Source organism: Amblyomma mixtum, chromosome 2 (assembly GCF_055824585.1).
Source record: "Amblyomma mixtum isolate Tamu chromosome 2, ASM5582458v1, whole genome shotgun sequence".
NCBI classification, from domain to species: domain Eukaryota; kingdom Metazoa; phylum Arthropoda; class Arachnida; order Ixodida; family Ixodidae; genus Amblyomma; species Amblyomma mixtum.
This window is the reverse complement of record NC_143013.1, coordinates 52,453,152-52,464,991: the sequence shown is the minus strand read 5'-3', so window position 1 is coordinate 52,464,991 and position 11,840 is coordinate 52,453,152.

Genomic DNA, 11,840 nt, shown 5'->3' with positions numbered 1-11,840 from the left:
GGTCTGCGAGAAGAGAGTTGATGCGCTTTCATCACACACATCACAGCACGTGTCCTCGTTTTCCAGCGCCCGATGAGCCTGCCGGCCCGCCTCAGTTGGAGTTGTTAGAGCCCTCAGCCGCAGTACCCGGGTTTGAACCCGACCGCAGCGGCCGCGATTCGATGGAGGCGAAACGGAAAGGATGCCTGTGTACGTCAAAGATCCCCAGGTGGTCGAAATTACTCCGGAGACTTCCACTACGGAGCTTCTTTCTCTCTCTCTTCTTTCACTCCCGCATTCCTTTCGTCCATTACTGCGCGGTTGAAGTGTACACCGAGATATGTGAGACCGATACTGCGCTATTTAGCTTTCCTGAAAAACCTCTCAACCGATGCCCCTGCACTAGCTTCATTCCTCGTTTGGACACCCACCCTCGCCTCTCCCAGATAATTGCACACAGACACAGCAGCCAGACGTGAAGTGTTAACAATTATTCCGTCGGTGCAAATATACACCGTGGAGAATTCGACTAACGCATTTGCCTAGCATCGTCCTTACTTCCAACGTCTAATCAGTTCAACCTTATCAAGCTGCCATACGGCACAAGATGTCAAAATAGTATTAAAGCGCATGCAGCACATGCTTTGAAATTATCTGATGAGGATTGTTTGCAAGCTTTCCCCGACGTGCACCATGCCGTCAGTAAAAATACGCTGTTTTTCGAGAAACGCATACGTTCAGTTACTAGTTTTCAGGGGTGGGCAAATAGTTGGTTTTTAGGTTTTTATGGGGTTTAACGTCCCAAAGCGACTAAGGCTATGAGAGACGCCGTAGTGGAGGGCTCCGAAAATTTCGACCACCTGGGGTTCTTTAACGTGCACTGACATCGCACAGTACACGAGCCTATAGAATTTCTCCTCCGAAGAAATTCAACCGCCGCGGCCGGGATCGAACCCGCGTCTTTCGGGTCAGCAGCCGAGCACCATAACCACTGAGCCACTGCAGCGGCGGTGGGCAAATAGAAATTTTTTTAGTAGCGAACCGAATATCGTGGTATTCTATTCCATTCAAAACGAACGGAGTATGAGACACGGGTGAAAAAATGAGACGGCGCGAGAAAAAGACGCAAAAGCAAAGTAGACAGCACGAGTGTCACTGCGCGCCCTGTGTATTTTCGTGAGTGTTTTAGCGCACCATTCGATTTGATCAACTATGACTCACTACCACCAACCAGACCAAACCAGACTCTTGCTCATTCGCATATGTTCATAAGATTTTGCACACTCGCTCGATGCTCGAATAAGGCCCGTGATAGCTTTCTTGAGCGACTGTTAGAAAAACTGCGCAGGGCACTTAAATCTGCTTACGTGCTTTAAATGCGAAAGCATTGCTTTCTATTTTTATTTCATTTTTATTTTATTATTTACACGTTACTTATCTAGTGCTTTCTAACAGCACATCTACCCATTAGCACACAGTAGTAAGGCAAAGAATGTACTTGGTTTCCCTTTTTCGCCAAGCCGCAAAGTGGTCTTGCGCTCTATGACTACCGGGCTCTCCTGAAATCCCAAGTTCAGTTCCTTGCAAGATCAGAAAAAAAAACCATTTTTCTTTTGTGATGACATCACCGGGTTTCTGGGCGCTGCTTTATCTTATGGTCTACTTCTGGCGTCATGCGATAGCATGGTGACGTCACCTGGGATTTTTGGGACCGTTGCTGCTGCTCAAAGCATGCTGCCACGATCGGCTAGCTTGGGTTGGAGGGTTCCACACCGCGACTTGTTTTAACCATGTGGCTGCATTCATAGGACTCCAAGACTGGATTGCGCGGCAGGGCTCAGGCAGGCTCAACAAACCGTGCGTTGCAACCGTATCTCGCAGGCCTAAGTTCTTACGTAGCACATGACCCTCTAATATATTGAGATATAGCGCTAGATAATTCCCTGCCGTCATAAATAGCAAAGTAGTTTTCTTCTGCGTATAACATTGTGGTCACAGAGGCCGAGTCCGCCTGGTGCAAATCTCTGTTGCGTCTTATGAGAACTATACTGCAACGCCACAAGTTATAGCGACGTAAAGCAGCACCGCGGCAAGAGATTGTTTCAGAGGATTATTTGTTTTGTGCAAACTACCGCACTACTAGCGAATATTCATAAAAATATTCATTTGTTTTCGATTACTACTCAGTTCGCATTCGATTCGGTAGCTAAGCATTCGCATTCCATTCTGATTAGACAAAGCAATATTCGCATACCACTCCTACTTTAGCCTAAGCTAGTTGTCCATCCTTGAATATTCGCATCCTCCCCAAATGCGACCAAAAATAATAAAGGAACGCCGCTTGTACACGCCGTTATATGCAAGTGAAGCACTGCAAACATCATTTGTATTCCTTTGTTTTCTTCGTCCCTTACTTCCCGCTCTTTCTTATCGAAATTCGGCACGCTGTATGGCGCCTGCGTGCAGCATTTCTAAATGAGTCCAAATGTCAACATTGACAAGCCGTGCTCTCAGTCGCACTGTAATTGAGCATAAGTACTCTCGAGAAACCCTAACACTTATTTGTTAAATGAATGTCGAAATGTATTTATGTAAATCTGTTCGATACCTTGCCGTAGTCGGAAAGTATTGCACTCGAAGCATGGTAGTGCGAAAAGCATACGCTGCTAGTGCGGGTAGCTAAATAGTAACTATCCAGCTATCTATACAAATCGTCGCTGACACTGCGCATGGCTGCTACGCCACTAGGGGAAGTGACATGGACATGCGCTACTACGCACATAAGCCCCAGCTTGCGGTCACTGGGGTGTAGCAACGTGGAGAAAGGAAAGAACTGAGGAGAGGCGCTTACGTCACATTTTTTGAAGCCGCGCGTGAAGGCTCCCGTTCCCACTCTGCTCCTCAATCTACTAGGCCACCGACTCAGCGAGCTTGCGCATGCGCAGCAGGCAATGTAGCAGACGACGCCGCAGCGCCCAGCGTTGCTATTGGCTGCCGTCGGCCAAAGGCTCCCGGTAGTCCTTGCAAAAGCGCGTCACTTCCGCCACACTTTTTGGCGTGCAGCACGGACAGCGATGGCCTCCCCTCAGGTTTCCTTCCTCCATGTTGAACGATATAGAAGTAGGGCGCCGCTGCAAGGTCGGCTGGATATTTTTGGTGTAATATTGGACAGCCAACGCGATTCCCGCATTACGGGAGCCGCGCAGGCCTACAGCCACGTGATGAAAACGGCAGCTGTGTAACGGCGTGCCTCAGCAATTATGACGTGAGAGGTAGTCTCTGGGAAGGCGCGGGTTATGGCTGACTCATCGTTGCTGTGTGTTCGGGGGCTTGATCCCACAAACATATCGCCGGTGGAGTGTTTTAAGTTACGTTGCATGATAACTTGCATGTAGGTGTTGACAGAGAAATGTGAAGTTTCAAGACAACCACTGGGAAGAAAGAAAGAGAGAAACCAAGAAAGAGAGAAAAAGAAAGAAAGAAACAAAGAAAGAAAGGAAGAAAGAAAGAAGGAAAGATAGAAAGGAAGAAAGAAAGAAAGAAAGAAAGAAGGAAAGGAAGAAAGGAAGAAAGAAAAAGAAAGAAAGAAAGAAAGAAAGAAAGAAAGAAAGAAAGAAAGAAAGAAAGAAAGAAAGAAGCAAAGAAAGAGAAAGAAATAAAGAAAGGAAGGAAGAAAGAAGGAAAGAAAAAAAAGAAAGAAAGGAAGAATGAAAGGCTTGGCTGTCCTATGTCGGCTATTGCCAAAGCATTAATATACTACGGCCAACTGTACGTGACAATACACGGTGCCGTGGTGAGCCCATCTACCTCGCCCGCCTTCGACCACACCGCTTATTGCCAGCCCACGAAATTTTCCAGCTATTGGTCAGCTATTGTTTTCCTTCGGTTCACAGTAATTGTGCCTCGATCACCATCCCCGGCTTTCCGTTGAAGCTGCGGTGGCTCAGTGCACGTAGCACGTTCGGCTACTGAGCCGCAGTGCCCGGGTTCCAACCCGGGCACTCCGGCCACATTTTGATAGAGGCGAAACCCAAAAGGTGCCAGTGGGCTGTGCGATGTCAGTGCACGCCAAAAATCCCAGGTAGTCTAAATTATTCCGGACCCCTCAACCACGGCAACTCTTTCTCTCTTTTCTTTCATTCCCACCTTCCTCCCTTCGCTCACGGCGCGGTTTACGTTTACACTGAGAAGTGAGACAACTACTGCGCCATTTCTTTTCATCACAGCCAAATTCATCGATTTCAGAGCGCACACACCAAGGCGCTGTTTTGATTGCGGAGATGGTTTCGGCGACGTTGTTGTGAAAAGTAGTCTCATGCCCGGAACAGATTCCTAAACAGAGACCGCAAGAGAAATTCCTACACTCAATCTGTGCATCCTAAAACAGCGATTCCGGAACCAGGGCTGAACTGGGAGCAAGCGCGAGGGCACCTCACTGCAGAGTCCAGAACGGCTGTACCCAAACTTAAGGCATGTTCTCCGCGAATGGCGGGGTTGGCATCGAGGTAGCACAATTAGCAGCTAGCTCTGGATACGCAAAGGGAGTTTTGTACACATACTGCGTCACATCACACTGTCGCGGCCTCCATAGCGAAGTAGTGTAGAGTAACGAGTGGTCCCCGCTAACTGCGCACTAGCAAAGCCCTGCCTGTATTTGTCCCGCAAGTGCGAGCCGTACCCAAGCTGTAAAGAATAGTCACCGGTAGCGTTGCTTTTTTTTTCCTACTTTAGTACAGAAGCCACTACAGCGTCCGACAGGAGCGCCCCCCGCAATGGACCATGAAAGCCTATGTTGCAACCACCTTCCGGGCCAAAGCCCCTTTCTGCACGCGGGGTCCGGCTCGCCGCAGGGGATCGCTATAAGAGGCCCCATGATAAAACGCTCGAGTTTTCTCAGCGGATGCCTAAGCGGGGATGCCTAGAGATAGGAACGAAGAGGCTATACTCACTGTTTTGGGGAGGCCGGCGTCCCAAGTATGGCCGCCGAATGCTGAATGGTGCGCGAGCCCTCGCGTCTGAGGGTCGCGGCGTTTCCTCTTCTTCTGTGCGCCACGCCACTCGGCACGAGTGGGCCCCTTTTCTACCGTCCGGTTCTGCGACTTTAACTCCGCCTCTCCAAACCACGTTTCGATGGAGGCGAAACGAAAAAGGCGCCCGTGTGCTGTGCGACGTCACTGCACGTTAAAGATCCAAAGGTGATCGAAATTATTCCGCAGTCCTCTACTACGGCACCTCTTTCTCTCTGCTTTCACTCCCACCTTTCTTCCTTCCTTCACGGCGTGTTGGCAGTAATGTAATCAGTAATGTAATTTAATCACTTTTCTATTGCAACTTTGTCATGTATGCGTAGTTTATGCATTTCAATCATAACCAACAGCCTGTGTAAGTCTACAGAGGTAATTTAGAGCAAAATGTACGTAGTCAAGTTATTGCATGCGACCACCCCTTAACACTGACGGCGGCTGCAGGACGGAATCTGGATTGGAAAACTTTTATTATCGGCTTGAGTAACAAGCGGATTATTTGATCTTGCTTGGTGGCCGTCAGCGGAGACTGGTGGCGACCTCTTGGGTTCTTTGTTACCTGTACTTGTGTTTCCAGGTCGGAGCTGAGCAGCAAAGTCGTCAGGAAGAAAGGAATTTTCACACCCAAGTGGTTTACTTTCAAGACCGATGCATGTGCAGCCCCTAAGATTGTAACAAATTATGGTAAGTTGCGCTCCCGTTGGGCTAGCCCCTCTGTAACTATATAATAGACCACGCCCCCCCCCCCCCCCCCCCCACCCCGACCCACCAGGAAGTACATTAAGATCTCCCGCGCAGGCTTGTCTTATAATGCGCCTTATAGACCCCACAGACTGTGCGTTAAGAAAAGTAGAACTCGTGCAATTTTTGTTCATTGTAAACGGTTATCTTTTAGAGTTTACTCACTGCATATCATTCTTCCCATCCGCACTGGTACGTCGCATGCACACATGGTCGCCAGGTCTCGTCTTTTAAAGCGTGAGCCGTTCTACGGAGTCCACCCCGAGTCGTTCCGGCCCCTGCAAAGGGGCTGTGTAAGACGGAGGAGCGAACTTTAAGGCGCCTGCAGACAGGTACTCTACTCTGTCCTGCAATCATAAAATATTACGATCCTAACACGGATGGGCGATGCCCGCACTGTGGGGAGACCAGTGATATCTTCCACATCGTGTGGTCATGTACTCAATATCCCCACCTCCCCCCTTCCCCCACCCCCACCCGAGAGGCATGAGAGTCTGCCCTCCTCAACTGCTCCTCGCTTGAGTCCCAAAGGGCTCTGGTGAAACGGGCGAGAGGCGGGGCCTCGTCATGCGGTGTCCCGGACTAGGGACGCCGACCATGTAGCGGGGCCACTCTGTGGCTCCCAAACTCTGTTTCACTAAATAAAAGTTTTCACCACCACCACCACGTAGGTGAAGCCTGCACAAGGTCGCCGATCGAAGTGGCAGGATAGAAAGTTGAGATAACTATGGAGGGGCAGCGATGCGAGAAATAAGTGTAGAAGTATAGAGAGAAACTCGTAGGCCCTGTTACCGGCAGACAGGTTGAAAGAAGAGATAAAAAACGCTGGTCGGGAGAGAAGAGAGGAAAGAGAAAGAAGAATACAAATAGGTTGGCCAACTTTTCCTCTAAAACTGCTAATCTTTCCAACAGTTCACCGCCTGTGTCTTGGCCACTCCCCCGTAGTGGGTATGTGCCATTTTACTTGAGGCCAACCAACCAACCAACCAAGTAAGAAAGAAAACGGTACAAGGTAGAAAATGGAGTTGTGCGGTCGAGGAGAGCGAAATATAAATACCTGAATCGCAAGCCGCTAGGATAACTAAAAACTTCAAAGCGTGAGCAGCGATGCCGCCCTCCGCTCGTTATCGGATCTGCGAAGGCCACTGGCAATGTGAGCAGGTCTAATCGATTCTGCTTCTCTCTGCCTCCGAGCAGCTGCAGCTCGGATGCAGAGTGCTCGGCATGAGGGAGCTCAGCCAAGATTCCCTCCACGGGCGGGTGGAGAAACAAGATGACAAACCAAAGAACCAGCGAGCGTCGATGGCGCAGCAGCTGCCTTGCCGTTGTGCTACGGGTGATAGGGAAGGCGCTTGTGTCGACAAACTCAACTGAGCGAGAGGTCAATCGGCGGCGCAGCCAGACCAAGGAGCGGCGAGCGACAAAGACCTCGCAGCAGTGAGAGGAGCAAGAAAAGAACTGTAGCGCAGCCACGGCCTATGGTCCAAACAGGGCGGTGCATCAATGAAAGGTCAGGTGAGCACGCCTGGTCAGTAAGAGACGTAAGTGGTGCACACCATTCTCAGCACTGTGCTGAGTGTTATGAATGCCCTCGAGCGGCAGAACATTTGCGACGGGCTAGATGCAAGTACTGCAAAAAAGTGTCAACCACGGTTTCACGAGATAAAGATTTTAGGTAAAAGCAAAGATACAAGTGTAAAGGAACTATTGGAAGCATTTCATATAAAAAAGAGAGGTGTATATATTTTGTGTTAGCGATACGTCGGTGAGCCTCTTCAACTCGGAAATGGCGTATCTTGAATGGTTATGTAGATAGTGTTGTGTGGGAACTGGTATCTCTCTGCACGTGTCCTGGTTTTTCCTTATATTTGCTGCTCTGTTAGTAAATAAAGTTAGATGAAGTTTAGCGCTAGTACTGTGTGGTCCTCTCTTGTGCACGTCTTGGTTGTGCTACACTTCTTTTCTTATAACATGCACCATCTATACTCCGTTTCATACATCATGTGCATCGCTGTCAAAGCTACGGAAGTTGTCCGCAAAACAAAATAAAGAGAGTTGTATCACTCTGCGCAGTTCTGTGGCCGTATGGTCTAACGCGTCGCCCCGGAGTGTCGACAGGCCGCAATGGGGGTGCATGGGTTCAAATCCCGCGTAATGAAACTTTTTTTTTTCCGCACATTTCTTTCTTTTTTTTCATCGCAAGTTGCATTTCGCGTGACTTGATAGAGAAATCTTGTTTTGTTCATAGTCTCTTGAATATTATGCCATGTTCTAAAAAAACTGCATGCATCTGTTCATTTGATGCATACCGCGTTAATGTGAGCTGTCTGGAATTCGTTGTCAGTGAGCTCGCACCATCTTTTGGTCAGCAGTGGCGGTTTTCTTCCCGATTCTGCAGCATTGTGACTATGCTTTTTAGATGCATGCTAGAGATTTGAGCGAAAGATGACGTTCATTCGTCGGGTTTAATTAATAAGCACAGTGGTGGGTGCTCCGCCGTGGCCCGATTAACAAATGGCCGTGTGCAACTTTCGATTTCGCTGTTGCCGAGGAACCCACTCTTTTGTGGGCCTCTCTTAAGGTATCTGGCATGTTATGAATTGTTCTGTGCAACCGGTTAGCGGCTGATCCAGTCTTCGCCAAAAGAGACTGAGACCGACTTTGGCACTGTGCTGTAGAGTAGCCCGAAGGACTTGGCGAGAGCAGTTATTTTTTACTGATCGCAACGTTGAGAAGAAAGATGTCTGTTAATTTAGAATGCTGACTTAGAATTTAGAATACAGGAGCGCAGAAAACATAATCTAGACTTCTTAATCGCCTATTTTCTGACTGTGTATGCGTAACATTCTTGTGCATATCTGCAATTTTTTTTGTTTTTGTTAAGGTATCTTTCGTTTTTAAGCAAAGCGCGTTTTCCTTTGTCATTGAAGATAGCTCTATAACTTGGCTATTATATGCGGAAAAAGAGCAGTATATTTAAACTGATGGGTCAAAATATTTTTGCACACACCACCTCGATATGGCCTGTTTCCTGTGTTGTGTTAAATTTAGAACATAGTGTTGATTCACACAGTGACAGAAAACAGTACTGCCTCAAGAGTTACAGATTTGTTGTCGTGTTTGTTGTCTTATATGAAGGCAATACAGAGGCAAGTCAGCTTGTCTCTATTTCCCTGCTCTCCTAGAAGAGCAGAAGCTGCTCAGGCAGGATTTTCATGCAGCCAGGTAAAGAGAGTTCCAAGCTGTGGGAGCGTCAAGTAAGAATGCAGAAAAAGTTGTACAACGCTAGCAAAAAATATTCTATAATGAGACAGGACATAAAGAATGTTGACCCCGCAGTGTTTGCGAGAAATGGTTTATTCTGGAAACAGCCAGTGGCCCCCTTGCCCGAAGGCGCAGCCAGTCCCGTTGTTAAACCTTTCAGGAAAGCATCCTGAGATGATTTCACAGTGTTGTCCTGCCAGACGTTTTCTTTTGTGTGCCCTGCGTTGACCCAGGTTGCATCTGGGTAGATGATGCACCTGTAAATGCGAAACAACCGAGTGCACGAGTTAATGCTAATAAGTAAACAAACATACTGCAGCATGTAAGCAGGCAACGCACTGCAACAAACACACTGCTGACCACCGTCTCACAAATAGCCGCTCAAAGACAATCGAGAAAAAGAATTATCTCGGCTTTATTGCTCCCTTGTTCGGGATTATATTTCGCGCCCAGGCGGCATTTGGTAGCCAGTTTATATTCGCTGTATGTTTGCATGGGTTACTTGATTAATTCGGCCACGTTTGAAATCTCTTCACTCGCGCCGAATGCGAACAAAAATTCCCAACGTTCGCAGCAGTAGCGCCAGTAACTCGCACCACTGGAGAAACGGGCAGTGTACGGTGGGTGTTTATTCGTTCCTAACGGAGACGACGAGATGGCACTACCCATTGCGGTGCTACGACATTTTTGGCAGTTTTGTTGTTTTTGCTTGCCGCACCAATTCGGATTTAGCGATTAAATCTGACCCATGCAGACACGTGCCCCACCCAAACGTAGCGCAAAACTGGCCGTGAATCGTCACCTCTGCGCAAAAGGTCCGCAACAGCAACGTGGTTAAGACGATTTCCTTTAAGTGTGTCATTCTCAAGCAGCAATCACTGTTACGACTACGAGGTTGCAACGCTAATATCAAGCTCTATGTGAAGCCAGTCTAAACGTGCTGCGTAAAAGCAGGGAACGATCCGTACCTGCCCTGTTCTCGGAATGCATTGATCGCCCGCAGGTACCTGCGACGCCAGGCAATGATGTCACTTCGCTCGATGAGCGCAAGGTTCCGTTTTCTTTTTTCGAATGTGAATCCGATGTCCTTCATCAACCTCCGCAACGTCGTTTTCTTGAAGTTCGGCAGGTCGTCGTCCCCATTGACAGCCTTTAGCACACTGTCCAGTGTTGGGACTTCCCTCTTCGCGTACATACTGTGCACTTTCAAACGGATGGCATGGACTGTCAAGCTGTCATTCTTGACTGTTCGCGAGCTTGAAATCTTCACGTCGCGAGATCTTTTCTTCGGAGACGCCAAAGGCCAACACAGACGCTCCGCCTTGATTTTGGCAACGGTACGGGGAGATACTCCGGTGTCCTCGTTCACAGCACTCAGTACTTCCCGAACAGACTTCTCCGGAAAACGGATCCTGGTACGGGAGTGCCTTGACAGCTTGGATGCACGAACCTTCGCGAAAATGCGTACAGGAGAAGTGGCTGCGGCCGCTGAGCAGGCGTCTTCTGAAAAGTGAAAGAGAGCCGGACGGAAAGAGTAAACACGGCCAGGGTTGCGGAGACAGCGAAAACGTGAAATGGAAAAATACGACAAGCGCAAAATACAAAATCACAGATCTCGATCGATTCGCTCGCAATAGCAGCGTTTTTTGTCACTCTCATGACAAAAGTATTATTCATGAAGCCTGCCAGCGAAGCATTTGTTATTTTCAGCTCACCACAAGAAACGCACTATTTTGTGTGACGGATGCAGGTTGCGCAAAAAGGAGCGCTAGCTTTGGCAGCGTTGCACCTGATGTATGAAACGGAGTATAGCCCAACAAAAAGTTTTTCTAAGCGAGAGGAGCGTCTCCGGGAACAAGCTGTAGAGGGCGAACCATCAACATCCTGAACTGCAGTCTCGCACAAGGTTCGTACTAGAAGGGCCGCGCTAGGGCTAGAGAGCGCGAAGCACTCGCCGCCACCCAGCCGTGGGTTAACGCCTATTGTTCAACTGTTCTGTAGCATAGTGCAGCCAATTCTTTTACTTGTTTCTAGATACTGTATAAACCACGCCCCAATAGGCGTCCAGCGAAAGTGATTTTTTGATGCGAACACTCCTCGTGGCCGAGATGCGAAGAAGTCTGCAGAGAGCATTGAACGGCCGCGCCCTAGCGTATGACCGGGCGTAGAAAACATTTGATTGTATGGCATGGTGGCACTTTTCATGCGTATGCAGTCTCTTCCAAAAGACTGCGAACGCTTTCACGTGTCGCTACACGGTCGGAGCTGTGACGGCATGTCTGAGGGTAGTTCTAAAATTCTAAAAAGCACCCTGCAGAATGCCTCGTGCGTCGGTATTACGTCAGGAACATAGCGAGGTAGATACTCCGGCACAAAACAAGACGAAGTTCCTTAAACTGCTATGACCAGGTTCTTTTCTTGTATGTAAGCCTATTTGTGCGACCAGTAAGGTTGATTCTTTGGCAAAAGCAGTAGTAGACCACATAAACCGCAGGACAAGCGCTCTTACTTTGGTTTTTATTTCTTCGATGTCGTCCTCCTTGTCTTTGCTCTTCCATTTTCCATGATAAAAGGCTAGCTCACACAAAAACATTAATCGATGCACGTTTTAGAAAGGCTCTAGCTGTACGAAGAAAGGCTGCCGGGAAGGCTTGATTTCACACAGCGGTACTCACACGGTGCAATAAAGCTTTTCTCTCTCACACATAAAGCCAGCGGCCACAACACCGCCAGTGACAGACGTGCAAGAGTCAGTGGGATTGAGCTGAGTGTCTTATGACTAGAAAGGGGGTAAAAGAGGATGGCACACTTAAAATGCATGTTTGCGCGTGA